General features: G+C 46.0%; 1 long non-coding RNA gene across 3 annotated transcripts in view; it reads right to left on the bottom strand.

Annotated features, from left to right (window-relative positions):
* Positions 1–25,320, bottom strand: part of LOC136792160 (uncharacterized) — a 121,253-nt gene that overhangs the window by 75,318 nt on the left and 20,615 nt on the right. For all 3 annotated transcript variants that reach the window (XR_010835552.1, XR_010835554.1, XR_010835553.1), the window contains exons 2-3: positions 16,228–16,325; positions 9,212–9,356 (exon numbers count right to left, since the gene is read on the bottom strand). This is a non-coding gene — a long non-coding RNA (uncharacterized lncRNA). The remainder of the gene's footprint in view (positions 1–9,211; positions 9,357–16,227; positions 16,326–25,320) is intronic.

Below are 25,320 nucleotides of genomic sequence, written 5' to 3'. Positions count from 1 at the left end.
TTTAGGAATACTTGAGTGAAAAATCCTCAGGTGAAAACCCTGTATTTTCTAGTCTGGCTGTGATACATTCACAGATTACCTGGACCCTTCCGGGCTGGGCTCCAAAGTGCCAAGGGGCAAAGGACCATCAAAGAAGAGGCACAACAAAGGTCCCTGCAGTTGTAGAAGGTTTGCTTCAGGAGCATGTGCTCTGGAGCTGGAAATGGATCAGGAACGGGAAAGCTAGAAGGAACAATGGCGGCCCTAGAGACCAGCCCTCTCTGCCAACATTTCTTGTTCTTGTTCTATCTGCCTGTCTGTCACATTCTCTTCTCTGCTCACTCATGGTTTGTTATTTCACCTTGCATATGGCCCATCATGACTGCTTGCTCCCTTCACTTGTGGCAACTCTCTAGACAACTTTTGGTCTCTCTTTCCAAAGCTAACTGGCTGTTTCTCTGTGTCTTAAGAGAAATATAACTGGCCCAACTGCTCTCGATCATTTTTGGGGGGGCAGGGCCTAGTGCCCTGGTCAGCCTGCGGCTTGACTGCCCTGTGTTGGGCGCCCACCCAGAGTGCAGTCAGCTGAGGGGTGGGCAACATGCCACTTAGGAGGAGAGACTGTGAATTGGGGTGTGGATAAAGCAGGCAATGATTGCCATCTCGAATGCAACAGTCATTCTGAACAGCACTGGCGGACAAGGTTATGGCAGGGACTACAGACACATGTAGTTTTTATCAGTTTAGCTAACATTTGTTTTACATGTGAAAAATATTTTTATAGGAATAAAAAACCTGGCTTTGAATACCATGTGACTGTGATATAGTCTAAGACACATAGGTGTGTTTATACCCAATAATATGCAAATAACTTGGCAAAGAATAGAAACTCTTTAGTATCATGTTGGGAAAAAAAAAAGAACACAGTCCGTCAAAAACAAAGAAAAATGATTTGACAGACTGAAATTTTTTTTTTTTTTTTTTTTTTGCGGTACGCGGGCCTCTCGCTGCTGTGGCCTCTCCCGCTGCGGAGCACAGGCTCCGGACGCGCAGGCCCAGCGGCCACGGCTCACGGGCCCAGCCGCTCCGCGGCACGTGGGATCCTCCCGGACCGGGGCACGAACCGGCGTCCCCTGCATCGGCAGGTAGACTCTCAACCACTGCGCCACCAGGGAAGCCCTGACAGACTGAAATTTTAAAAATGTGCTTTTTAAACAAAATTTCTTCTCCCCAAGGTAGAGAGAGGAGAAATAGTGATGTTTAGGTTACAATCTCCATTTCTTTTTCAACTTAACTTCCTGGGAGGACAACCCTCCTTTGTTCCAACCCATCCTTTGGGATACGTAAATGCGACCAGGACCTGTGCACATGCATTCAGCATACTCTGGACCCTGTGTTAGGTCCCCTCAGTTACAGCAGATATTGTACTCAGGCATAGCAGAGGGATACACAAAAGGGCGGGCATGTCATTTAGGATTAGGTTTGGCTACTTGTAACTAACATCCAAAATAGCAGTGGATTAGACAAAGAAGTTCGTTTCTCTCTCAAGTAAAAGTTCAGGACAATGGAGTGGCTTTACTTCACAAAACCCTCAGGAACCCAGATTCATTCTGGGTTCTCCCCGTTTGGGGGCTCTCCAGTTCACAGGCTGGTCCTCCTGCTGTGGTCGAGAATGGCGTGCCCCCTGCCACGTCTCTGTTACAAGCAGCAGGGAAGAGGAAGAGGGGAAGAGGTAGCAGAGGGCAGGCACCAGCTATCTTTTAAGGAAGGTCCTTAGAATCCGCCACACAAACTCCTACTTGCATCCCATAAGTCACATGGCCACACCAAGCTACCGGAGAGGCTGGGAAATGTAGTCTTTATTCCAGATGGCCATTTGCCAGCTAAAATTTCTACTACTATGTATATTAGTCAGAGTTCTCCAGAGAAACACAACCAATAGGATGCATTGATATGTAAAAAGAGATTTGTTATAAGGAACTGGCTCATGTGAGCATGGAGGCTGGCAAGTCCAGACTCCTCAGGGTGGGCTGGCAGGCTGGAAAGCCAGAAGAGCTGAGGCTGGAGTTCCAGTTTGAAGACCAGCAGGCTGGAGAATTCTTTCTTGCTGCCAATCTTTGTGTGCTATTCAGGCCTTCAGCTGATGGCATGAGGCTCACCCACATTATGGAGGGCAATCTGCTTTATTCAAAGTCCTCTGATTTAAATGTTAATCTCATTCAAAAACATCCTTACGGAAACAACCAGAATAACGTTTGATCAAATACCTAAGCACCATGGCCCAGCCAAGTTGACACATAATGTGTCAACATCACCTATGTGATGACACCTATGTGTCATTTATGTGTCAACATCAATGATGGCTATTGGGGTACAACAGCAGACCCTGTCACACTGGAGATCAGCAACTTCTACTCTGAGCAAGAATGTTAAAAATCCCTGAGGGCAATGACTGTGTTTGTATTGGCACCACTGTATTTCAGTGATTTTCATAATACTTTGCACAATAATGGTGACTATTATTTGTTGAGTGAATATTGTTTGTTTAATAAGGAACAAAATGAATGTATAGACAGGATTAAAATGAGTTGGAACCACAGAAGAGAACAGGATCAGCAAACTCTATAAAAGGCCAGAGGATAAATATTTTCAGTTTTGCGGGCCATATGGTCTCTGCCCAAATCCTCAACTCTGCGACTGCAGGGGAGAGCAGTGCAGACAATATGTAAATGAATGGGCATGAGGAGATCTGACCCACAGACAGTAGTCTGTCAACACCTGGACTAGAATATCAGAGCTGGGAAGGACCTAACCTCTCATTTTATAGGAAACTGGAGTTAATTGGCTTGGTCAGGGTTACACGTGGGTAAGTGGCAGCAGAACTGGGAACAGATGATAGGTCTCCTAACTCCTTGCTCAGAGCTTGAGCCCTATCATTCAAAAATTAATTTTTGAGGGTCGACAACGTAGAATGGACAGCTCCTGCTCCTCACTCAGTGTCATAGACCTTGGGAGAACACGATGTGTGTGTGTGTCTATGTGTGTGGCTTGTGTGAAGGGTATGTGTGTGAGTGGTATGTATGTATGGTGTGTGTGTCTATGTGTGTATGGTATGTATGTGTGAATGTGTGTGGTGTCTGTGTGGATTGTGTGTGATGTGTGAGGCGTGTGTGTGTGTGTGTGCTTGGGGGGATTGTGTGTGTGTGTATGTGGTGTGGTATGGGGGCGCTTGTGTGGTTTGTGTACATGTTGACAGTCATGCGGAAGGATTATTATCCTTCTGTGAGTCTGAGAGGGTACTGGTGTGCCCTGACATATGTCAACTCCTTTGTCAGAGGAGACAAGAGCGTAGCATGACAAATCCATACCCACTTACTGAAGTTATTCATGCCTTAATGGGCAGTTCATAGACTGAGGCCTTGTCCTCTTGGTAAGCTGTCATACTGAGCAGGATAACAAGTGGAAAGAAGATGCCAGGTGGGAAATGACGGGAAAGAGAAAGCCTGACCCCCTTCCCAGAGTCTGAAACTATAAAAGCCAAGCTTCGGCCACTGTGGCTGCCATTTTTACTTTATGGCTGAGCTATCCAACACGGTAGCCACTAGCCATGAGAGGCTGCTAAGCACTTGAAACGTCGACTGAAGAACTGAGTTTTAAATATATTTACATTTAGTTCATTTAAATTTAAATTTAAAAACTAATACTTAAGTTATTAGAAAACTTTTAAGTCTGTTTGGAACAACCTGCTTATGTGAATCTACGTGTTTTGGGTTTTTTTTTTTGATTTTTCTTTTTTTGAATCTACTTTTTCAACTGGATATTTAACGTAATTTAAATACAGATCTAGTTTTTCTAATAAAAATTCAGGATACGAAGAGAGAATTAAACTACACATGGGTGGTGAGGGTTTCAAAGGTATATGGGTATGTCCAAATCATCATATTGTATACGTTAAACATGTGCAGTTTTTTACATCAGTCATACCTCAATAAAGCTGTTAAAAAAATAAAAGTAGACTACAGATGAGAATCTCAAAGCTTGAATGCAAAACAAAAGAATTTAAAACATCTCATTAATAATTGTGTATATTGATTATATGTTGAATTGGGCTATTGTATGTTAAATATATTACTAAAATTAATTTCAACTGTTTCTTTTTACTTTTTGTAGTGTGGCTACTAGACAATGTAAAATGACATACATCGCGCATGTTGCATTACTGTGGGACAGTACTGTTGAAAAGACACCAGCCCTACACGCCCCCAGGATGACCTGATCTATGCTCTCATTTTCCCTCTCAGCTCCTACAGCAAAATTTGTCCTAACCAGGGCTCGACAGCTTCTCTGCTAGTCTCTGATTGTTTCATAAAACCATCTTTCTGTCCTCCCTGGTTGGGTGGAAGTGGAAAGAAGGCTTCGGCACTCTCAACAGAGCCCAACATACAATAGGGACGGGCTAAGGCCTGAGTGGAATGATTCCTGGGCTGGAAATCTGAAGGCTGGGACTTGGCTCTGACCTTACAGTAAACACAGTGGTGATTTTTGCAAGCCACCCCACTGCCCTGCGCTTCACATTCCTCACCTCTGAAGTGATTCCTTGCGCTCTTCTCAGGACCGTTTTAAACATGAGCATTAATATCTGAGGAGAGCTGGAGAACATGGAAATGCTATTCTAACGGTAAATAATTTGCATTACAAAGTGGAGGAATTCTGCTCTGGCCAGCCCTCCCTTCCCTCTCCTTCTATCCATTTAGCAAATACTAAGTGCTAAATGACTGCTTCTTCGGGCCAGGGCTGCACTGGGCTTACTGCACTGTCACAGGCCATCTTCCTTACCTGGCTGTACTCCACCCCTTTCCTGCCAGGGGAATCCTGGTTGTCTAAGCGTCTCTCGCCTTCTCACCTCCTGTAATCACCTGAAGTTCACAGACACACCCTTGGGGCCAACAGTAGTTTACCCAATTTCATCTTCATCATGAACCCTGCGTGAAGCCCTGAGGAAGAAATCAGCTCACACACTGCGTTCCAGGCCCCCCGTTACCCCCGCATGATGAAATGTACACAGAGACCCTCAAAATTGGTGTTAAAAGCACATAAACCTCTTGGGTTGTTGAGATTCTAGCCCAAGCAGGGTGTGTGTGTAATATCACTAAAAGCAGGTATGATGGATAAAAATGAATGATGGCCCCTTCTCAGCGTAAACCAAGCTGCTCATCCCTCAGGGTTGTTTATAAATAGAGGGGAGTCCATTTGTTCACGATCCCGGGGACAGGCCGGCACTCAATTTAGATAACGACCACATTTTGTGCCCAGCCATCACTCTCCAGCTTGCAAGGTGGTGATTAATCAAACAGTGTTTTGGTTTCTCCTGATATACATCTAGTTCTTCCGGTTTAGAGTGAGCTGAAGATGGCTTCAACAGTTTACAGAACAGCCCGGGGGCCGTACATTAGGAGGCCGTGAGAATGAACGCCTCGGAGGGCCTACTGGGCTGGACACTGCAGTCGAAATTACAAGTTGAGAGCAGCTGCATGAATATGGATTCCAGAAGTTTAGTCCAGTGGAGGCCTGGCCTTCTGGGGGCATCACTGACTTATTATGCTCAGTCTGAGAGAGCTAATAACACTTGTCATTAAGATAGAGACACATAGAGTGGAAGGAACACCCAAACTGGACTAATCAGAAGGCATATATTTTTCTGATAAGGTACTCAGATACAGACCAAGGGTAATACAGTCTTCCCCCAGCCTCCTCAACTCCATCAGCAGCGATGAGCAGGGGCCCCGGATTCCACCTGCTCTTACGAGACACTCCCACCCCAACACTCACAGCCTCAGGATCATGATCTGCCTTGCAGACCTTCATGCTCTTTACCCCTGTTTACGTCAATCACGCAAGGAGCCCAGGACCCCCAGACCATCCTTCACCCCTGAACTCTCCCCTCCAGACAGCTCCACAAAGCCCACAGTCTTAGCTTGTCTCCCACTCCCCCAGTTCCCCAAGCTCTCTGGGTCTCGTGGTCCATTGTATCCCCTCCATCCTGTGCTTCTCTCTGATGCTCTCTCCATGCTCTTGCTCTAACCAGAAGCTGGCTTTCCACCCAGGACACAGCTTCCTCTGCATCCCTCAAGTGGGGGCTGTTTCCTCTCCTCCATCTCTCATGCTGCTGGGTCTGGAGCTGGAGGGGTAGCCCTCTCTGGTCCTCAGTGCTGCTTGGGCATCCCTGTTCCTCCCTCCTCAATAAAACGCCTGCCTTGAAGCACATGCCATCAGCCTACAGACCCTGTGAGTGTCTCTTGTTGCAGTCATCCGCGGAGCCCCCGCTCACTGTGCTGTGTTCCACACTCTGCAGTTATAAGTTTTGGTGATTTCATCGTCCATGAAGGGGATCCTCCCCAAATCCAGACTTCTCAGGTCCTTGACAACCTCCTCTCCAATACCTTGTCTGCCGCCCTATCACAGACACTCACACCTTATAACCTTCCCATTACTAATGACCGCCACCCTCTCACAATCTCAATTTCACCCTCCCGCCTCTAGGATCACCACCTGCTGCCTTGTAGTACACATCCCTCTAGTACTTGATTCTAACAATCCTTTGAGCTGGGGCTGCCGTACACAGTTGTGCATTTGGGGTACTGCACAGAAGTCCTTGGCCAAGGGGACAAGTGGGCCTTGAAATCCAGCCCAAGCTCCAGAAATGACACTGTACACCCTGAATCATGGCTTTAGCCACCCAGGGGAAGAGGCACTTTTCCTGTGCACAGTTGTGGGACCATATCACATAGAGGGGATGTGTTTATCTAATTCATTGAAGACACTCCGTAGACTAGCACCAGCTCTGATTTCGCCCCACTGGGACCTAGAACTTATTGCTCTCACTACTGTTTCAATGCCCCTCAAGCCCTTCCCTCCTTTGCCACCTTTGATTCCATGTTCTGTGATTATAATCCCTTCTCTCAACTCCCGGGCCAACTTTCTCCCTTCACTGTATTCCTGGCAAAGGCCCAATCCTTTACAAATGGAAACTTCCATGCCTGCACCCGTGTAGCTGAATATGGCTGCAGAGAAACATACGTGGGTTCACATTCACATCCATGAGCCTGAACTTCAAGCAGATCCTTAGTTCTGCCTGGTACTCCTAGGCTAGTCACTCTCCCACATCCTCAGAAATCGATCTGTTGTCTACACCCAGTGAGAGCCTGCCCCCCATTTCTGTGAGATCACAATCAGCAGAGCCTTCCACATGCTCCTGACACGACATCCACCCACGTGTCTGCATCTGTTCCCCATACTCTGCCTTCCCTCCCACCCGGTGAGTGAACTGTCCCTGCTCTTATCCAAAAGCAGCCCCTCCCCTAGTACCTCAGATACATCCCTTTTGCCTATACAAGGGCTTTCTGTAATCATCCTCTCTCCTCTCTCTTGTGTCATCACATTTTTTTCTACTACTGGATCCTTTGTATGAGTATATTAATGTGTTGTTATATCTCCCATATTTTAAAAAACTCTCTCTTTACCCTACAACCTCCTCCAGCTGCTACACCATTTCTCTGCGCCCCATAGCAAAAATTTTCTCAAGAGTGGGCTGTACCCGCTGCCTGTTCCCCATTCCCGCTCCAATTCAATCCAGTCAGGCTTCTGCCCTCACCACTCCACTGAAATCTTTCTTGTCAAGGTTCCCAATGACCACCATGTTACAAATCTCTTGGTGAATTCTCAGTCCTCATCTTACTTTGACCTACAGCAGCTTTGACACATCTGATCACCCTATCCTTCCTGAAACTCTTTTCTTGGCTTCCAGGACTCTACTCTGCTGGGTCTCCTTTTATGATTGGCCGCTGCTTTTCAGACTTCTTTGCTGGTTCCTTCTTCTTTGTTCCTTCCTGCTCTAAGCTGGTTCTTTCTCATCTCCTCAAACTCTGAGCACTGACATGGCCTCGAATGTCCTTGGGCTTTGTCTCTATCTACAGACACCCCCTTGGTGATTTCGTCCTTTCTTGTGGCTTTAATTATTGTCTGTGTGCTGATGACTCCCACATTTCCATGTCCAGCCCCCCGAACTCTAGATTCACATATACAGCTGCAAGCACAATATCTCCGCTTCAATATGGGACTCAGACTTAACATGCATGAAGAAGAGCTTCTGATTCTACCATCCACCCCAACCTGCACATCCTCGTTTTCCCATCTTAGTAAATGGCAACTCCAACCTTCCAGTGCCTGGGATGCCATCCTTGACCTATCTCTCTTTCTCAGCTCTCTCTTCAAAACTGATCCAGAAACCAGTCACTTTTTGTCATCTCCGCTACCACCACCAAGGTCCAAGTCACCTTATCTTTCGCCTGATTTATTACAGAAGCCTCAGTCGGGGACTTCAGCTGGGGCTGTGGTCAGATCATGTCCATAGTGGCCTGAGCTTCCTTACAGCATAATGGCTGGGTCTAGGGACAAGTGTTGAGAGAGAGAGAGAGAGAGAGAGAGAGAGAGAGAGAGAGAGAGAGAGAGAGAGAGAGAGAGAGAGAAGCTGTGTTGCCTTTTCTCTCCTAGCCTTACTAAGGGAAAGGTATTACATTAAGCACTGAAGGCATAAAGATGAATAATAAGTAGTTTTGAGTTTCCAGACTGGAAGGGTACTAGGGAACTTCACATGTTAGAACCTAATGTTCCAAGTGCTGTCACAGGATCAAGCAGGGGGTACTGTGGGAAGTGAGATGATGGCGGTAAATCAGAATGGGGGGTTTGAGTTCAGTCTGAAGGCTAAGGAGGAACTACAGTGTGGAGGAGGAGAAAAGGGCTTCTATGTAATGCTCACATGCTAGAAAAAGAGGTTAAAAAGGGACTTACGGAGTTAACAGCTGAGAGACCTTGGGGTGAATCAGATAGACTTCTTGCATTTACTAGTTAAACTTGGAGAAATTATATAATCTCTCTGAACCTGTTTTCTCATTTACGGAATGGGAATTATTCTTTAGACTTGAGAAAACTCCTCTCATAACGTATGACACTTAATAGGCCTTCACAAAATAATGATTTTCCAAAATGAGTTGGTTCAAATTGCCCAATGTAGGTTTTCTGAAGTTTTTTCTTTCACCAGTCCTATTCCAACAGGCCCAAAGAGTCTCCAGCATTTCAACATAAGAAATAAATGAAGAAATTTGGGGAGCAGAAAAGCAGAAAGGTTCATTTCCCCCCAGTCTCAGTGGAATCAAGGCCACATAGGCTGACTTACTGTATCTTCTCGTTCACATTCTCAATGCAGAAAGTCCTCGCAGCAGGCCATGGATTTGGTTCTGGGGCCTGATTTGGGGTTGCTGTCCCAGGATCTGGACTGGCCAGTGAGGTAGATTTCCAAGTCACGTTCCTCATTACATCAGCTGGGGCGGGCAGAGAGTGAAGAGAAAATAAAAAGAAAATAGAAGGTTTCCTTTTAATTCAAGTTTTTAAAGTCTGTACTGTAGAGGATAGAGCACACAACAGCTGGTCCCTGCCTTCTAGACGCTTACAACGTATTTGAAGGGACCAGACACAAACATATGAATCCGGGAGTAGATGTCATAGGATATATCATGTGTTCCAAATGTCAGGACAGAAGGTACAGACCCTGGGGGCAGGGGAAGCTGGGTGGGAAGCTTCTGTCTTGTAGAAGTTGTGGTGGTCAGAGGTGTCCACAGCCTGCCTGTCCAAGTCTGACTCTGCTGGGGCACATGCTGTCTCTGCACCTACTTTCTTTTTCAGCGGTTCCTTCTAAGACTGCGACTTTCTGGAAAGGAAGTGCCAGCCGGACCCTAAAGCCATTAGGCCAGATGCATCAAAGGGCCTGCCCCACATGCTTTGAGGATTAGAGTCGGTCTTATTTAACAATCTAATTAATGTTTTGATAATTTAACAATTTTGTATGCTTTCTGGAGGGCTTTCGAGGGGAGCGACCTTGGCAAATAAAGCCACGTTTCCTTTCATTCTTAGAGATGCCTTTTCTGATCCTATTAATGAGAAACATCCTTTCTATCTGGGCTGGGCCAAGAGAGTGAGAACAGGCTTTCCTGCTATTGGGATGCGGTGGGGAAGCCCCAGCAGTGTGGCCAGCGAGGGATGAGGGAGGAGGGGGCAGAACTGCAGCTGTCCTCTCAGCACTCAGCCACCCCAGTGTGAGGGCCAGCCCCTGTTCACGTTCTACTGTTGTCCTCAGAGAGTGCAGCACTGCGAAAGGAGCCCTGACAGTGTGCTGTGCTGCAAGCACCAGGCTCTTCCACCCCCTGGGACTTCGTTTCTTCCTATTTCAAACGGACGTGGCAATCCTTACCTGACCTGCGTCAGGGGGTGCTGAGCCAGGCCACCTGTAGCAGCGTAGGAATCACTGGGGAAGTTTACATTACAGCCTGAAGCCCAAGGACAAGGAGTGTGGTGAGGCTGCACAGGCTCTTAGTAGGCTGAGGTGCCCTCCAGGGAAAGGCACAGCTACCTTCCTCCTTCCAAATCAAGGCCCTGTGGAGCGGTGGTGAGCAGCGCAGGCTGTGTGCACGGATGCGGGTGCCGATTCCTGCTCCATCATTGCCTCGCCGTGTGCCCACGGGTGCACATTGCTTGGCCTCTCTCAGCCTTTTCATCTATTAGTGGGTGCAACAATAGCCTCATCCTTTGTAAAGCTACCGTGAGAGTCAAATGAGGTGATGTACAGGCAGTGCTCACTTTGCAGAGTTCAACTAAAGTATGAATTTCAGCTATCACGGTTTAGCTCAATAACACCAGTCCCAAAACATGGTTCCAATTTCAGTTACCATGTGTATTAACTGTGAGTAATTGCATGAAGAACAAACTTCTCTGCTAGCTCTCGGACCCATAAATCTCTAGGTAAATGACAGAGGCACGGCATGACCAGTGACCGATTGCATCACTTCTTTCAAAGCCTGTCGGTGACTGGTCCCGGCGCATCTGTTACTCAGTTCACACACAGGCAGCAAAGCATGTAGCTGTGCTGCCTCCTTGTGTCCCAGTGATAAACCCATGTGCTAATCACAGGAGGGAGCTGGCCAAGAAAAACAAAAGTGCAGCAAAGAAATAAAAGTGATAATGCTGGAGGTGAAATTCAAACTCAACATAAATGGGATCATAGAAGAAAGAGCTGACCATGGGAATATTGATGATGCCACTCTTTGAGAGACTCTTGTACGCAGTGGGAGGAGCGAATGAAGGCAAACTTAGTGGCATAAATGCGGAGAATGGTTGTGATGAAAAGGGTGAAGATGTCCCAGAGGAAGTGACACCAGCAAAAATCTTGACCGGAAAGGAAATCTCAGAAATACTCCACAACAATGAAAGTACAAATAATGTGTTAGAAGCTGATCCAGACTTGGAAAGGAGTATGACAATTTGCCAAGGCATAGAAAAGATGCTTGCTCTGTGTCATATGTTCTACAGTGAGAAGAAGGCAAGGACTATTCAAATTTTCTTGATAGACTTCTTACAAAGAAACGATACATGTTAGTTCTTAACGTTTCTAATGTTTTCAGTTTCAGTATACTAAGTAAATGTCGGTTTTACTATTGTATTTCATTTCAATAAACATTTAAAACTGACAGTAGAGTTCCTAATGTTTTGACAAAAATTTTAAAGTTCACAGAACAATTAACATTTTTTCCCACGACTATTAAGATGGCTTTTCAGGGTTTCAGCACATATGGTTACTTTATAGTCCCTTACTGTCAAGCAAAGTGAAGGCTCCCTGCATATACAGATAAATGCTGATAGACGGTAGCTGCCCTTATTATTACTCTATTGACCCAAGGAATCCAAAGGAGTGAGTTGCATTGACTCTTCCATCGCCCTTTCTACTCATCTATCAGGTCAGAACCCACTGGCTGAGGAAACCCTGGGGTAATGAGAGGTTATAATAACCAAGAGGAGGATGGGTCCTACGTTGGCAAGCCTTATCCAAGAAATTTTCTCTTGGAACGAGTAAGAGACTGATCTTCAACCACAGGCAACAAGGTCTGTGGAGATTTGCAAATGCTTCCTAGCATCTTCGAGGTGCTTCTAAGATACTCCACATTTGGTGGAATCTTCAAATTCCACATTTAACTGAGCTGACATTAGAATGGATAGAAACTTTCTCGGTGGGTTCAAGCACCTGAAGACCAGCCCTCCCTCAACCAACTCAAGAGAAGAGCTCTGTAGAGAGGGCCCAAAAGCTCAAGGCACAGATTGGTTCTGAATTTCCAACTCTCTCTCATTTCTCTAGTGAACCAGTCAGTCTAAATAAAGTACTTATTTTATGCTCAGGTGGAAGGAAGGTGTGTGAGATGGGGAGGCAAGGGTTGTAGATAATTTGGGAGATGAGCTCTGTGGCAAACTGCCAGGGTTCAAACCTTGGCTCTAGAACCTTGTATCTGAGGGACTGTGGGCAAGTTATTTACCCTCTCCATGCCTCAGTTTCCTCATTTGTAAATTAAATACGAGTATCTTAGTCAGTTCAGGCTGCTATAACAAAAATACCATAGACTGGGTAGCCTAAACAACAAACGTTTATTTCTCATAGTCCTGGAGCCTGAGAAATCTAGGATCGAGGTGCTGGCAGATTCAGTGTCTGCCAAGGGCCTGCTTCCTGGTTCACAGACAGCCATTTTCTTGCCGTGTTCTCACGTGACAGAATGGTGTGAGAGGGCACTAATCCCATTCATGAGGGTTCTACCCTCATGACCTAATCACTCCTCAAATATCCCACCTTCTAATACCTCCACACTGGGGACTGGGCTTCAGTGAACTCTGAAAGGGCACACACATTCCGTGCATAACAAATAGTATCCATGGGGTTGGCCAAAAAGTTCGTTCGCGTTTTGCATACCATCACGTGGAAAAACCCGAACGAACTTTTTGGCCAACCCCGTACTTATACAGATGAGAGGTCTACAAGTGATCACCTATACTAAGCCCTTTGCCTAGTCTCTGGTATGTAGTGACTGCTCTATAAATGTTTGTTTTATTACAAAGTAATTAGTGAAAGGAAAAAAAAAAAAAGATTCACATTCACACAGAAAGTTCCAGAAGATCAGATTTTTACCATTATCCAAATAAATTAACTCTATCCTAGATCATGTGGTACAGAGAATTTGTGCTGCCGGTATAAAGAAGCATTATTGGGAAGCAGACCTCCGTGATCCGGTAGAAGCTTCACAGCATCACCCATCTTATGGGCTCTCACTTCCTCTTAACCAAAATTAACTGTTCTCCTCTGAATGAGATGCTACTGGGTTAATTATTTATAAAAAGAAGGAGCTTCCTTTCATCTGTCTGCACCAGTAGGGACCATGGTGGCAGTTGTTTTATTTCCTAGAGGTGGGGGCATTCAGATCCTCTCCCAGTGCTCTTTCCACCTCCACCTTGTTATCAGTGGCATCCTTTTCTGAGAGAGTGGGCTAGGGTTAGGGGTTGGGCTGTGGGAAGAGATGGAGATAAGGTAAGAGCATGACCTTGTCCATGAAGTTCTGGCCATTCCAGCCCATGCCAAGCTCTTCCTTCTCTGATCTCTTTATTACCACTGGTCCTTGGCACTCAGCATATCCCATACGTTTGTCAGGTGTCACCCAGCGAGGTAGATATTACCGCCCTTGATGCTAAGATGCCATCTTACCTCTCACACGGAGAGCCCTCGACAGCCATAAGCAGTAAGTACATGCTGACTGACCAAGAGGAGGGACCTCTCGGGGAAGTGGGGTGGAAGCTCTTGGGCTGGGAAGAGCGTGGTGGGAGGGTGAGGGTTGGACAGCCAGAGCCTGCTTCTGTCTCATTTTTCTCCCCATAACTGGCAGTCCAGACAGTTTCCCGCCTCCCACCGTGCTGGCCTGGGAGTGTGCCTTGGGTCATTTTACAGGTCTGTGAAAATGAAAGTTGGAAATGGGGGAGCTGCCCTTTCTGGAGAAAGTGGGAGGGAAGGGCCCCATCCCCCATGTGGCAAATAGGACAGGCAGCATAATTTGAGAAGCCCCGTGCAAAATGAAAATGCGAGGCTCCGTGCCCAAAAACTGTTGATAATTTTAAGACCGTGACAGCAGGGCATTAAACCAAGTGTGGGCCCATGGAAGCACCTGGAGTGCTTTCTGTGGACGGTCCCGAGAGTTCAGTGTTTACACGGAGCATGGTGATATCCAAAAGAAAACTGCTTTGTATTACAGCTCAGTTCCTTGAACTATGTAAAATGCGTATCAATAAGTGCATTTACTCCAACAAAAAAAAAAAAAAAAAAAAAAGGGCAGGGCTCTGCACTGCACAGGCCTTGAACCCATGAAGCCTGCCCTGCAGCAAATCCAGGAGCTCTGCCTGGCTTGGGCACGGCACATTAACTCAACACCCGCAGCTCCGAGCCCTCAGTGGGCTGGGGATGGTTGTGTAAGGGAGGAAGTACATAGCGTCCAGCTCCTTCCTCGCTGGCTGAGAGGAGGGATGGGAAAAAAGGAATGCTGGCAGGGCTAGAGCGTTGTGCCCTCAGAAGAGGCCCCAGCGGCCCCACGGACGGAAATGTTAAACACAGAGTCTCTGTGTTTATCTCACCCCATCGTCATGCAGCGTGACTAAGGCCTGCCTGCAATTCTACCCTGGGTGTGCTCGGGAGGAATCATAGCCTCTCCACAACAATATTTACTCCGCTGTTGCCCGGGGGAGCTCTAAATTCAGAGAATGGTGGTGGTTTTTTCGAGCTCTCCACCCTCATGCGCAGCTGCTTCTGCTCGCTGAGAGTGTTCTGGTTTGGTCAAGAGTAGGATGCAAGTCATCTCTGGGAGAAAACCCAGGGAGAGCCAAGACCTTCAAACTCTTACTATGGCTACCGACACAGTTCAATTTGCCCACCATATTTGGCTCATGAGTGGTTTTGTTTTCTCTGAGCTCTTTGGGATGAGGACGGTGGCCAGGCCTTCTCTTTCAACCCTGCCCCCTCCGTACCTGAGGACCTATATGGAGGTGCCATTCACAGCATGGCAGGAGGAAGGAAGGGATGGGGGCCAGGAGACCTCTCTGGTGGGCTAAGTGTGTTGGGCGTCATGAGTTGGCTAGAGGTGGTGTGGGAAGGAGGGCTGAGGAGGATCTATCTGCTCCTCCCGCGGGAGCCATCTCCGTTCTCAGCTGCTCAAGGCAGCCCCAGCTGACTGGAATTCAGGTGTTGACTTTACCAAATACTTTAAGAGCAATGAACGCTTAACAGCTTTGTGAAGCTCCCCACAGAGGCACCAAGGTTTTCCGAAGGATTTAGCCTGTCGTGAGTGTGTAACGCCTAAGAAAACTCTGCTTTCAAGAGTGATGTCCCAGAAAAGCCACGTAATACAGGGAGATGAGCCTCCTGTCTGCAGGAGTCTAGCAAATATAACGTCCTTTTGCTTCACATGGATACTCCTGTTCTATTTGCATTGGTGGCGGTACATTTCCTCTGGCATTGCTTTCTATATGTCAAACCTATCAACCTACATTATTGTGAATGGTTGCACAGGTTTTTGTCTTTTATCTTAATAACATAAGCTGATATATCTAATGTAAAGGAGAAATAAGAGGAAAGTAATTTGTTATAAGTTGAAGTGTTACTATTTTAATCTATGTAATGTATATGCTATATATATTGTTATATATGTTGTATGTTACATGTTAATGTTACATATATTTTGTCAATTTCAGTTACTTAGAGGTAATTTAGGACTCCTTCCTCCAGACTACCGAATACCCAGATCCTTCTGTCTTAATTAACCTGGATACTTAATGTTGTTGCATGCATACATTGAAGAGAGAGGCTAATTCTTTCAGCTGGTGGCTTCATTAGACCGCTAGCCATTCTCTCTATCATGTGGCACAATTACATCACACCATATGTCAGCAAATTGTCATTTGCTCTGTATCTTTTCAAATAACTTACTATTACACATTTCATTTGCAAGCAAGATTGGCTGCAAAACTACGTCATGCTTCTATGAAGTTGAGCCTTGATAATGGAACACATATGTATAGCAGTCAGTATGTCAAGGGTGACCATGATGATTGCAGCCTTTTCCAATTGTTTTAGCCAATTTACAGAACTGAGCAGTAAACAGAACTTGCTACAGGGCTAACTTGATACTCTACTGTTTTCTGTAGTGTCTTTACTTACAAGTTTTCAAGCCTGGAGGGGCTGGGGAATTTTCTTCAAACTAGGTCCTTAGTATCCATAATTCCCAACTTATTTCCCCACCACACAACTTCTGAAGCTTTTTTCCCCCCACTGTTGCCACTCACCTCACACTAGAGACATCCTTTGCACACAAAGTGACAGACTCTTGGTGGCTTCTCCGGTAGCAACTCTCTACTGCTTTCCGGTTACCAGTGGTGATCTCCTGAAATAGAGTTCAAAATGGCTGCCGAGGTCTGGTCATGTGACTCAGTCCTGATCAGTGGGGCCTGAGAGGACGTTGACCTGAGGCTTCTGGGAACTATTTTCCTCCTCAAGAGAAGAGCAAAGAGAAATGGCATTTCCGGCATTTGGGTGTGGAGTGTGGCAAGTAAGAGAATCCACACGCGGAAGACGATGGAGCAGAAAAATGGAGAGAACCTGGGTCCTAATGTCATGACCGAGTCTCTTCATTGACCAATCCTGCTCCTGCCCAGCCTTTCAACTTCTTGCTATGCGAGCTGATAAATTCCCGTTTTTTTTTAGCCGCTTTTGTTTTGCACTTTGTTATGAGCTGCTGAGAGCATCCCTTCCAACTAACAGCATTCACTAATTAATGGTACACGTAGTAGATGCAGAACTCTATCAGGTATTAATGAAAAATTCAAAAGTAAGAGAAAATGGGTTTGTTTCCTTGAGTGAAATTATAATCTAGTTGACAGAAATAAAATACACCTACAAGTACAAATTAAGAATTTCTGCCCAGTACCTCAGGTTCATGTGCAAAGTACTACAGTATAAGCTAAATACAAATTGCAAAAATTTCTGCAAGATTTGTTTATATTATCAGTTTTCAACAAGGTGTTTTCACAGTGTAAAGAGAGGACCAAAGAAAAATTAAATATAAAACGTGGCTCCCTCCCTTTTCTTTTGTGAATCTGCTTGGAAGCTGGCATTGCTGTCTTTAAAAGCCACATACTCTGATGTTGTTTTGGAAAGCACTGGGACAGAAAATACTTCTCAGAAATGGGAACTCACCTTTAGAGGCTGCGGAATGCATACACTGCCGCTTATGTCTGATTTGCAATATGCAAGCAATTTGCCCCTTTAAGAGTTTATTACCATCAGGTTAATAATCTTCACCTGACATCTGGAGAGTAACGCATAGGCGCCTTCATGTTCTTTTAAACTCTATCTGCGGCTGAGCAGTTAGCCAATGTTAGTACAAATGCCAATGTGAAGGTCAGAAATAATAATTTTGTGCCTCTCAGTCTTCCTGGAAGCCACTTCCGTTAGGCGTGTTCTGAAGATGGTAACAGAGTGCACTTGTAAGTTTGTGTTACACGGCGTTAATTGTGGGGGCAGCTCTGACTCAAACTTTCAAAGTTTGGTGAAATAAGCCTCGTTTGGAAGATAAACTGGTCAGTGGGGCTTCGCATGTCTTCCCAGAAATACCATGAAATAAGACCACGATCTAAATTCCCTTAGAGGAGTCACAGGGGGTCCGGCAGCTGGGGAGCATCAGGACCTGATAGGACCACTGTCCTGATAGGAGGAAGTAAGGGTGAAGAGAGGCGGTTTATGGATGCTGGTATTTCTGTTGTGCTGCAGTACAGGGACACAAATGTAGAGTACAAGACCTGCGTAAACTCCAGATCCTTCTACAGAAGCCTTCCGTGCTACCTCAAGTTCAAGCTCCTCAACTGTCCAGCTCCTTTGCCCCACCGTTGGTCCCTTTCGTCTCCTTGCCCTCCTCTGAAGTATGTTCATTCTGGTGTCCCTGCCTTTGCTCATGGAATGCCCACTGCCTGGAATGCCTCTCTTCTTCCCATTTTTCTTCTACATCCCTACTCCCTGCCTGTTCTTCACTGCCTAGTTCAAGTCCCATCTCTTACAGGACTATCCTGGTCCTCAGCGAGCTCCCTCTTCTTATGATAATAGTAATAACAATGTATTAAGCATGCAGGGTGTGCCACATAATTCACATTCACTACTGTTCATCCTTGAAACACCCCTTGCAGATAGATTATTTGAAGAAATTGAGGTCCCGAGAAGTTTTAAGGGACTTGCAAGAAACTACACAAGTAAAACGTGGCTGAGTCTGGATTCCCGTCAGTTCTATCTAGCTCTGGCTGTTCCAACTCTTCGACCGTGCCTAATTGCCTCAGCTTTGGCGCTGGGTTTTTCCTACTCTCCATACACTGTTTCCATCCATCCCCACCTTGGGACCTGCTATGCACAGTGAAAAGGGCATTTGGTAATGCAACTCAAGAAATTTGATCATCAGAGCTCTTAGCAAAATGACGCTTAGATTTTCTTGCAAAGGTTCCACCTCTAGGAGCTAAAGGCCCCAACCTGCTCAGAATGGAATGAGATATATGTTTTTAGTTGCCTTGTATATTCTACGTTTCAGGAAAAATTGTCCCACTCTTGGAAATGGACAAGAGTGTGTTTTCCTGGGTTGCTTTAAATGGAGTCTGTTGTCTAGTGGACCCTCCAGGGATTATCTGACTCAAAGGGATGGAGCTTTGGCTCTAATGATTAGGCTAATGAACAATTCTAGGGATACAAGTAAAGTGGTAGAGGATTTACAGCTGAAAATGATTCTAATCTATAGGAACCAAAGACATTTTGTCCAGTAGTGATACAATTATTTCAACCCTACTGACAAAGTGATCCCAAATAACACACTTTGTTGTGTTATAGGCTGTTAACCAGTTTTTCAAGTAGCTAGCAAATTCATTTCAGATTTCTGATTACCTGTACATGTATGCCTGTTCTTTAAATTCTTCTTTGAATTAGTTTTAACATCTTACTGGTTCTCTCATTTAATGAGTTAAATAAAATCCTTGACACATGTTCATTCTGTATTTGGATCAAGGTCACGATTTTACCTTTTCGAAAATTATAGTTTAGTGTGGACTCAGCGTGCTTGGCTAGCTGAGGGTATTTGATAATGAATTCTGCTTCACCTTCTGCCTACTAGTGATGGCATCGTCCTGAGCTGAGCAAATAAATGTAAGAGAGGCAGGGCTGTTTATGTTTCTCTTTCAGCTGTCATACCTCAGTGACTTGTGGGAATAATCAAGGAATTCTCATAACTAGAGTACCTTCTTAAAGCATTTTTAGCTCTCCTTCCACCTTCTCAAACCATCTGTGGTAAAGAACCACAGATGTATTATTAGTAGTAGTATTAGTATTAGTATTTCCAATCCACTGCAGAATAATATTTTTGTCAAATATAATAAAAGTGAATTACTAGAAAATAACCAAGTGCTCAGATGTTGCAGCTATGTCAGATGGCTATAAAAGTTGTTGAGTGCTTACCCTGATTTCTCATACTTATCTCATGGAGGATGATTACAGTTTGAGGGCTGGCACTGGTTTGTGGTTTATACTTTGGGGAGTACTGCTTTATCTAAAGGGCAGAAAAGACTTCTATTTCCCTGGACCAACTCGTCCTACAAAATCCCACCAGATCAAATCGGCTCAGGTATACAAAGTTCTTCCTTGTGGTTGGGCAGGTTTGGTGAGTAATACAAAGTACGGGGACAAGGATTGAATCTCCAAATGGTTCAATCAGTTCCTTATTCTGAAACAAGGGCCCTTCCAGGCTGAGGCTTCTGAAAGGAAGGTCCTCCATGGACATTCCTGCACTCCTAACTTCCCTCTTCCAAATCCAGTTTCTTGTCTTTATTCCTCTTGTTCCCTGTATTAAGTCAAATACAGGTCTGGCTCCTGTAATAAAATCCAAAATAACAGTGGCTTAAACAAGATGGGAGTTTATTTTTCTCTAGCAGCCTGAGCATGAACAGTCCCTAGCTATTATGACAGCTTTACAGTGTGTGAAACTGACTCCTGTCTTGCTGCTCTGCTATCCTATCCTCAAAATAACACCTTCCCCTTTGTGGTCTAGGAGCCACTCCAGCTCTCCTGCCATCACGTTCTACAGTCTAGCCAGTGGAAAGGGGGATCAAAGGAAAAGATGAGACCATACTCCTTCCTTCTAGGGACATGACCCAGAAGTTGCACACATGACTTCTGCTCACATCCTATTGGCCAAAACCTAGTCACACAGTGCTTTGCAGCCATACCGGGGATGCTGAGAAATGTAGTCCTTATTCTGGCACCCATGTGCTCAGTTAAAATTCAGAAATCTGTTACTAAAGCAAGAAGAAGAGATGGATATTGGGGGCCAACTAGCAATCTCTGCCACCGTCTTCTTAAAGTTTCTGAGTCAGGTGCCGCTGTTTTTCCTTCAACAGTTCCTCCTTCCAACAAAAGGAAGAAATTCTGCATCTCAGTACCTTGTTCCTTACAAAACATTTTTTAAAAAAAAATAAATTTATTTATTAACTTTTTGGCTGCCTTGGGTCTTCATTGCTGTGCACGGGCTTTCTCTAGTTGCGGCGAGCGGGGGCTACTCTTGGTTGCGGTGCGTGGGCTTCTCATTGCGGTGGCTTCTCTTGTTGCGGAGCATGGGCTCTAGGTGCACAGGCTTCAGTAGTTGCAGCACGCGGGCTCAGCAGTTGTGGCTCGCCGGCTCTAGAGTGCAGGCTCAGTAGTTGTGGCGCACGGGCTTAGTTGCTCCGTGGCATGTGGGATCTTCCCGGACCAGGGCTCGAACCTGTGTCTCCTGCATTGGCAGGCAGATTCTTAACCACTGCGCCACCAGGGAGGTCCACGGCTATTTTCTTACTAGAAAGTCAACACCTAAGTAAGGCCAATACTTGAAACATTTAAAGGCACTATAGCATACACTCACATGGTGAGAAGACTATTTCTCATATTAGCATGCTTCGGCTCTGCCTGTTTGGGAACAAAAGACCTCATTATCATTGTGCTGAAGAGCCCTGGACTCTCTCCTGTCCCACCTGAGCCTGCTTGAATTACTCTCCCTTTGTTATCCAGGAGGGATGGCACCAACTCTGCATTCTATATTCCAAGAAGCCAGGGATGATCATAAACAACTAAAACTTATTGAGATTTACCAAGGGCCAGGTGCTCCCCTAACAGCTTTACTTGGTTTACTTCACTTAATGCTTATACTGACCCTTTGAGGTTGGTGGTATTAGTTTTCAATTTACAGATGAGAAAACTGAAACTTAGAAGGGGTAACTTGCCCAAGAGAATACAGAACCAAGCTCCCAAGTGGTTTAGATTCAAAAGAACATTTATATTTTTACTTGAAAATGAATAGTTACTGAGAATTTTTCTAATGATCAATTTCTATCATTTTTTTCTAATTATCAATTTGCACTGCAGCAAAGTATGAAGAGAAAAAATCGACATCACCCATCATACACTGTTTTCACAAAGAAAGATGGTGCTGTAAAGTGTTGCTGTATTTCCTTATAGCCTTTGCCTCGATCAGTCTGTGTCTCTTTATGTTTATCCCTAGTTTTACTTGAATAGCTAATAAGCTAGCTTTTCCCAGAAATGCTTCCAGCTTGTAGGCACACTACGCCCCCTCGCTGTTCGTGTGGCTTCCTCTAAACCTCCAGCTTCACTGTGACCTTCAGAAATCGCTCAGTGTGGAAGTAACTCTGCAGGATGGGGCCCTTGTCGTGTAATATCCACACAGGGAAACGCCTGGAGAGGTTTTTCAGGCAACAACAGTAATGCTCGGATATTTTAAAAATGTCATCTGTGCTCTTTAAGTCGTAACTCAAATCCTCCCTGTTGGCTGCAGCTTGAACCCCAGGGCTGCAGTGGAGACAGGACGTGTGGCTCAGTCCCAGTCTGAAGGCCTCAGCTATCAACAAGAAATTCCCTCAGAGGAGATCCCAGGCTTTTTCAGGCAGGAGCCAAGAAATTGAATCACATGATGACATTAGATAATTTTTAAAAAATGAAGTACCTCCAGAAGGATAAAATGCTAGGGACTCCGCATTCACAGGCAGTAACTTACTCCACTCTGCAATGGTATCAGGGACTATATAGACTTGGGACATGAAAGACAAAATTTTACCTGACTACAGATAGCTTTCCTTGAAGCCAATTTAAAATGGAACTGTTCACTCAAATTGTTTAGGCAGAGCAACATTAAGGATCCTGTGACTCTTCGAACGTGGGCACATTTGCCCAGACATTTTGGGGCAGGGAATATTCCCAGGATGCCAAAGAGAACAAGACGAAGTGTTCTCAAGGCTTCTTTTCTCTCTAATAGAATCTCTCAACCATTAGTTAATGCCCATCCCTCTCTCCTCCGAGTTCTTTTCAACATGTACTGATTCTTAGCAAAAGATGCCTTGTTACATAAGCCATCTTTTGAGGGCCTCAGTGGCTTATCTTCAGCACTGGATGCTGCATTCATGGTGGCCTCTCTTGCTCTCCCCGGATGTCACCCTCATGGCCAAGCAAGGTATCACAGCACACAGCAGCTGCTCAGTGTTTTATTTGTTCCTGCGCTAAGCTGCAGAGGAAAGATTTCCGAATCCAGATACGCCGAAGAGCTCCCTAGACAGGCTTCTGGGGGCCCTCCATTCCCCCATTTACTCCATCTAATCCTCGCAATTCTCTGTGAGGTACTGTCAGCCCCACTGACAAAGGAGGAAGCTGAAACTCAGAGAGGTAGAGAGGTTTGCTCACGGTCCCTCCGTGAGCAAGTGGCAAAAGCAGGGCTGCAAATGAGATTTTCTGAACCCCCGAGTCCAGCATTCTTGCCCTGATATGACAGCTGTTCTCACTTCGCCACAATTAAGCGGCTGTGGGAAAACCTGTAGCAATGTGTGTGAGGAGGGGGCAGAGTAGCTCTTCCACGGCCCCTGCACTGCTTTGTCCGCGGGCCCATTGCGCCAGGCCAGGCCTCGGGCTCCTCCTTCTTCTATGGAGATTCTTTCATTCCTTTTCCCCTGCCCCCTCACCTCCCTGCCAAACACAGAAACGACCCCAGGAATAAAATGCGAGAGCTCGACCAACACAAAGCAAAGGTTAGAAATTGAATGCCACCCCTCCCGAAGCCAGGAAATTCCAGAGACGGGGTTCTCATGGCAAGGGGACTTCAAGTTACATATTTTGCAGTCTGGCTAACCAGTTGTACTTTTCAGCGTGAGGCTTACGACAGGGTCTGCCGGTGCCACGAGGGTGCCTCCGGGGCTCTCAGACCCATATTAGATTGCACGCAGGCTGTACTGTGGATTAGCTGTGAGATTTGCAAATGTATAGTTTACAATGTGGTAAGAGCCTCGTGGCCCCGGGGAGCAAGCTCTAAGAGTGGTTACTGTGCGGGGCTGGTGTTTGGGGGGATTTGCCCTTCAAACCTCAAGGCTGCGTTAGCCTAGTTGGGGCCTAGGAGCTCCCCTGCTACAAGAAGCAGTCTACACTTCATTTAAAGTGATTTTCACGAGCCCTCCTCCTTCCCACCCCATGTGTTTCTCTGGGCAAAACCTCGAATGCTTCCCAAGTCCACATAAGCCGGATGCCCAAGGTTTTAGAATCGGAAGACTGGTCTCTGTTGGGAGTGGTTTCCTAGCCAGATGTGAGCTAAAGATGGAGGTCCCGTGGCCTACCTCCCCCTGGTCTGTGGGTCCCCAGTGAATGGGCAAAGTCCCTGTTCTAAAGGTCTTAGGCTGAGCACCTACTGCCCACTGCCCTCTGGCCCCAAGGGAGGGACTGGAGAGCTCTCCAGCCCATGGGCAAGGCACACGGAGGACCCTCACCCCAGCCTGGAGAACAGCAGTGAGGGAACCCCAAGCTTTTCTCCAAAAGTCACCCGAGACTGGAAGCTGGAGAGGCCCATGTTCCTTTCCTGAGCTGTCCGTGACCCCACAGAGCAGGTCCCGGATCTACACATCACTTCCATGGTCCGTGTTTCAGCAGTGGAAGCTGAACCCGAGTCTCAGACAAATCACTGAATTGGCTGTTTGACTTGGGCATCTTTCTGGCTTTTCTTCTGCACTCACTTCTCCCTTCAAGACCCCTCCCCTATTTCGCTATGACCTTCTTGTGCCTTGCAGGTCCCAGTCCCTTACCGGGCCAGTCTGCCTTAGACCCTATTCCCCTCTGGAGCTCTCGCCCTCCCCTCCTCTAACCCTCTTCCCCAGGCCTCGCGCCAAACTTCCTCCCAGCTACCTGTCACTCACAAAAAATCTGATAAAACTGAGTAATAACAGCTGATGTGACTGTGTTCTAGATCTGAAAAGCATGTTAAAAAATACTCTCTCTTTAATCTCACATTAGCCTGTGATGTTCTTGCTGGATGAAGGAAAGAAATATCTATCTTTCAAACAGGTTAAGTGGCCCACCCCAGATCAGGCAACTAAGAAGTGGTAGGATTTGAATCCAAGTCTTCTGGTCCCAAATACCTGATACCCTTTCCTTTAGGAGCTGCTGCTTTCTCACCACTGCCCTGCTGGGGGTTCACTGCTGCTCAAGACTTAATTTGTTACTTATCCCAGTGGGGTTTGTGTTTTAGGAGCCGGCACTTCTGCCAGAAGAGTAAGCCAGCAACAGAGCGAGGCTGGTTGGGAGTGCCCTTCTGACTCTCTTCCAAGCAGACGGCTCCCACTTGACCTGCTCAAGAGAGAAATGAGCTGTGCTCATGCAAAGAGCTTCTGAGGGTTCTCTGCTGCCAAATTCTAGCAGGCAAAGCCAGGGAGAGGAGACACTGCTGGAGGTAGCGTTTGGAGTGAGAAGCTGACACTGTGGAGCCCCCAGGCTCCCCTCCTCCTTGCCCTCCTCTCCCCTCCAGAGGGTTAATTCTTTGCTCTGAGGCAGAGAGGCCTCTCTCAGAGACTCTGGTTGTGGTTATAAAACTGTTCCTGTCGACTGGGAGGTTCATTCCTAACTGTGAGGTTGGTAACACCCCTCCCCCAGTCCCCGAGAAAGCCCTGATTCCCCTTTCCTTGCTGCCTTTCTTCCTTCCCCTCCCTTATTAAATATTTGTTGAATGAATAAATGAATGAATGAATGAATGCTGCTCTAGCTCTCTGCTCTTGGAGCCAAGTCACCCAGACAGTTCATTCTTGTAGATGGAGCCTGAGGACTTTAAGAGGTTACCTTGTGCTGGAGCAACGCTCAATTTTTAAAAAATGAATTACTAATGTAACCCGTAAGGTCCTATAGTTCTTGGCTGGAGAAGATAACTTAGCAGAAGTCACTTTAGTTTACAAGCAAATGCATTCAGATGCAAATTGACGCAGGCTCCCTTTTACATAATTGAACTAAACGGTTGCCCATTTGGTGTTAACTGGAGAGGGACTGGAATAGCTCTTCTATCC

The sequence above is a fragment of the Kogia breviceps genome, chromosome 11 (genome assembly GCF_026419965.1).
Source record: "Kogia breviceps isolate mKogBre1 chromosome 11, mKogBre1 haplotype 1, whole genome shotgun sequence".
NCBI lineage: Eukaryota > Metazoa > Chordata > Mammalia > Artiodactyla > Physeteridae > Kogia > Kogia breviceps.
The sequence above is the reverse complement of the archived record's forward strand: the minus strand, read 5'-3'. Positions and strand labels throughout refer to the sequence as shown.